We start from the raw sequence: 5,045 nt of genomic DNA, 5'->3' as shown, positions 1-5,045 counted from the left end.
AAATACGTGTATAAATATAATGTAATATTTGAAACTAATCCATGTGCCAATTCATTTAGGCTTACCTTGTGCATGTGGTGGTCACACAAACAAGCTCGTGTATATAAATACATTAATAATCCGCGTTTTCCTCAGGTTTAGTGCGGAGAACCGATATAAATAAAGAGCTCTCCTTAACGTGCAAATGATACGCAGTTGTGGCGCGTGCACATGATGCGCATTCAATAAACTAAAGAGGTTAACAGTGTGTATTATATACACGAAAAATGTAACTTCTGCGGATAATTATCACGGCAAATACAAACAAAGTCTGTTGCGTCGTTAACGCGATTTGACAGACTTTTAAACATAGTTAACTTACAGGTTAAGTTAAGGATTTTCTTTTTGAACAACGTCATTTCACTTCGAACACGCGGCTTGTTTGAGAAGTCGCGTCTTTTCGGACAAAACTCCGCCATGTCAACCACGACAATATGTTTAAACACATTTACAAAACTCCACTGAGAGACTGAAACTATAAAATTAAAACTATCAAGGGAAAATACTGCTGGATTAAACAAATACACCGTGATTTACAAAAACGATCTTCCCCAAATGCTTGCAACCAATGTGTAACATCACAAATATGTACAAATACATCCACAACAATTATTTAAAAGATAATGACTTATGTATAATGTAATGTTTGAAGGTAATTCACGTGCAAATTAGGCTTACCTGAGATGCACGTGGTGCTTCATCAAGCGAACTCAGAATCAGCAGCCACTTTATTAAAATATGTAAAACAAATTCAGATTGTTTGCATATAATCATATATAAACAATATATGTTAAATTGTTAAATTATTTCATTTTTAACCACACAACTCATTAAAAGACAACACGTACCGTTGAAGAGCGCGCTCATCTCCTCGTGGCTTCCCAACTGAAAATAGCCGTAAAGGATTCTGGGAATTGCACTGCTTATAGAGTTAAAAGTTTAACACTGAAAAGGAACTCCTTTTCTAGATGCAGTTTTACACTTGCAGATAAAAATGTACTCCGGTTTTAACACTGGGCAACACCAAAAAAAATAACACCAGAAATGTAACACCAGAAAATTTGCTGTGCACAAACATCTGGAAGAGCAATGGCAGTTCTATGAAGAGGGTAAATTTTCTGAATACTGCAATTAAATCTTTCATGTCATCTGAGATGTAGTATAATGAGCTTTAACAGCATTTTATGTATCTGTACTGCAGCTGAATCCAGATGAATACCATGTACTGATTGGGTCCAGTAATGAGAACCACCACTGGACACTTCTGGTCTGTTTCTTTCCATTCTGAACTCATAAAATTGTAGAAACATCAGTGAAAGAATTTAGGGCCTGATTCATTCTTTAACATTTTACAGGTGATATATCCTAACGAATGACGTATTTTATACATTAACTCATTGGGGGAAAACCGGACTAAATTGCTTCAGTGTGAAAAGGCTGTAAGGTCAGCTAAAATATGCCAGCAATGTCATTATTTCTTATTTGTTGGTCTGAGTGTTAACTTGTATTGACATTATAAATACTTTTGAACCCAACAAAGCAAATTTATGGACACAAGGGGAAAGGTTGGAAAGTGGAAATGTTCCACTGTACCGCATGCTTCCAACAGGACGGCAATTCATGTGGTGTATTTGTCTGTAAAGTAAGTTGCTGTTATGCATAGTCTGTAATATTTCACATGTGAATTAATGTGTTTAAGTTTTCTTGGCCTTATGTTTTAGTTTGCAGAAACTATTCTCACAGGAGGCAGTTTCCAGTTTGCAAGCACAGCAGACAACATTTCTTTGCTACGCCAACAGATAGGCCTCTGTCTGCTACAAGAAAGTGGTATATATTACACACACACACTTAATATTCTAACATTATGTGCATCACATTGATGCCTTCTATTCCACAGATGATCTGTCCGAATTATGTTTGTCATGTGGAGATCAACATTCTTTCACAGATGACATTGAGGACTGTTGGGTGTGTTAATAAGCAGTATGCTGTATACATTTTTACCTTGCATTAAAACATGTTGTCATGTGTGTTTTTTCTTTTTCAGATTCAGTGTGACTGTTGCAGTAGTTGGATCCACTGGGAATGTGTAAACCAACCCAGTCTGTCTAATGTATTTGTTTGTCACGGATGCCGATTTTGAATTTGGTTTAATTGTATTTTTGTTAGTCATTTTGGTTTGTAATGGATTGGCAACTTTTGAAATTACGTTAAGCTTAACTCTTTCCCCGCCATTGACGAGATATCTCGTCAATCTGCAATACCGCTATTATCCACCAGGTGGCGCTATTCCGCAACTTATAAAAACCGGAAGTATTGCCCTAGGGCAAACAGCTGTATGTCCGTGTATGTTTTAAAGATCGCTCTGCATCTGATCTCTATCAAAAGTCCTTCAGAAAAATGGAATTATCTCAGCTTTTTGCTCAAAAATTGGTGTTTTTGATGAAACCTACACATATTTGAGAGGTGATAAAAACAGAACACATGAAGGTAGGATGAAACGGATTTTTTTGTTTGAAAGCAGAGGGTCTGTTCTTTTATTTCATATATTGTATGTTTATATACTTAAAAAGGAGCATTTTCTGGAAGGCATTAAACTTTTGTGAAAATCATGAAAAATGCTGGCGGTGAAAGAGTTAATGTATATATGTTATGTATTTAAGCAATAAATACAATACTAAAGTTCATTTGTGTGTGTTTGTTTTAAGGACTGACAAGCTATTTTGTTTGGCCTATGAATTGTAAATGTCCTTATATAACTGGTATACCTTTTTGGTCTGTCTCATCCTATTTTCATAGCACACAGGTATATACTTTGACAAAAATATTTCAGCTGTTCAGAAAAACATGGGTCTTGCATTTAGATAAGCTTTTCAAATATGTGTCTAAAACTTTTCATTTCATTAACATGTTTTATTTCACCAGGAAAACATGAGTACACAGACTATGTCATGAAAATCTGTCCTTCATACGTGATTTTATGTTGTTGACCATGATAAGATGCTATTGCAAATCTGAATGCATTACAATAACTGCAACGGCTTATTTGTGACAGGCCCTTTAAAGTGAAACTGCGTTTAAAAACTGACAATAAGCAACACAACAACAGAGAACATTTCAAAGTGTGTATTTGATCATTCAGTTTTCTTTACTGCAGATCATTCTTGTGAAAGTTATGATGCATTAAAATACACTACAGCTTAGGAGAACTTCAAAAGACAGGACAAAGACAAACGAGGAACAAGAGAAATGTGCTCGATCTGTGCACTTATCACACGCGTAAGTTAAACAGCATAAACGATGTTTTGTAGCCATGACAAAGCGTTCTGATAAAATTTTTTGCCCAAAGCGCATTAGCCTAAATTGTAAAAAAAAAAAACATTTGTACATCTAAATGGAACGTATGACAATTCGGCTTCATTAGAGAACTAATCCATCAAACAAGAGTTGAAACAAAAATAATGACCATTCCATGCGATCGCTCGCAGTACAAAATCCGCGCCCATCTCGTGAAGCAACCTCATGAATATGCATGTGTGCTCCGCCCATTGGGACAGTTTTTACGGGGACAGAATTTCACACAACACCGGAGCGAACGAAAAAACATAAACTACATAACAGACTGCTCGGCTGGCATATGAATATCTTCTCTGTTTAGTTTGGCATGTTTTTGTGAAGAAAGACAACCAAATTTAGTCTACCTGCTCCGGTGAAAGCCTGTTCTTCTGACTACAATAATGCTGGGCTGCAAAGAAAACTCTGCTCTGCGGTGGTTATCCGGTAAAAACAACAGACGGATCTAACAAGAATATCTGAATTTAACATTATTTTACAAATAACGTAAGCTGGCTTGATACCCTATTGCTGACTGTGCAAAGTTACGAGCTTAATTTAACAACACAAAGACGGGCTATATTGTCTGCTTTTAAACAGCCATGTTCAGTTATCCAGTTCATTTTCGAAAGAGCACCACATATAATAAATGTTCTCCGTTTCATTTCGTACTCTGTGTCTGTCTCGTTATTAACAAAATTAAGTAGACTATATAGCAGGAAGCTTACAAACCTCTCATGATGCGCTGATGCGGGCCGCGGCGAAGCACCTCTAAGGCTGCGTTTACACTTGGCATTAACATGCGACATGTAGCCGGATGTTGTCCACATACACATTGAAAAGACAAGTGTAAACGCGTCTGTGATCGGAATGTTATCCGAGGAGGTTGTCGGTAGTCGAGGAGGCTTTGTGATCGGATCTCAGTGTAATGTAAACGCAATCCAGCCATCGTATCTGCATTTACAGGTCAACGTCACACAAAACCCCGCCCACTATCATCTCCTCTCACTGACAGCTGTCAAAAATAAAGGACGTTAGGTCATGGAGCGCAGGTGAGAGACGCATAAATTCATATTTGTGGAGCAATGCTAGCTACGCTTAAAAGTATCTTAATAAATCGATTAGGGGTGGGCGGATCGATCTAAATATCGATAGTATCGATGCCAACACTGGTATTGGTATCAGATCGTTACAATTGCAATTGAATCGATACTTCAATTTAAATATCTCTCCTCTACATTATACTTTGCTCGTGTCTTCTACCTCTACAATCCTGAGCAAACGCTTCTTTCACATCCTGGCCCACTTTGCTACTCCTCCCCCTCCTTCTGCTCTGCTGTGATTCGTTGTTGTGTCGTCATGTGACTCACTGACACAACGCGCCGAGGAGCAGCGAACTGAGTGAGAGATCAGGATGGCCGAGAGGAAGAGAAGAGTTGTGTGGAGCTATTTTACGGCTCTAAATAATAATACTATAACTTGAAACGTGTAAAAAGTAATAATTGTGTGCACTTTATTTCATTTGCTTTTAAAACCAGAAATAAGGGAGAGAATTTTGTTATTCTTTTTTTTTTTAAAAAAAGGTTGTAACAAATTAATTCTACAGTTCCTAATAACTAATAATTTTGTGGACTTCAACAGTTAATAAAAAAGCCTAAAGAATTTATCATTCA

At 37.0% G+C, this 5,045-nt stretch overlaps 1 long non-coding RNA gene across 2 annotated transcripts; it reads left to right on the top strand.

Annotated features, from left to right (window-relative positions):
- The first annotated feature begins 1,239 nt into the window (after window positions 1-1,239).
- LOC141369122 (uncharacterized) lies at window positions 1,240-2,226 on the top strand. Of its 2 annotated transcripts, none has more exons than XR_012372678.1 (5): window positions 1,240-1,306; window positions 1,395-1,483; window positions 1,580-1,681; window positions 1,761-1,866; window positions 2,087-2,226. It is a non-coding gene; the product is annotated as an uncharacterized lncRNA (long non-coding RNA). The 2 variants fall into 2 exon arrangements; XR_012372677.1 differs by having other exon boundaries at window positions 1,761-2,007.
- The last annotated feature ends 2,819 nt before the right edge of the window (window positions 2,227-5,045 follow it).

Source organism: Misgurnus anguillicaudatus, chromosome 12 (assembly GCF_027580225.2).
Source record: "Misgurnus anguillicaudatus chromosome 12, ASM2758022v2, whole genome shotgun sequence".
Taxonomy (NCBI): Eukaryota; Metazoa; Chordata; class Actinopteri; order Cypriniformes; family Cobitidae; genus Misgurnus; species Misgurnus anguillicaudatus.
This window is presented reverse-complemented; position numbering and strand designations above follow the sequence as displayed.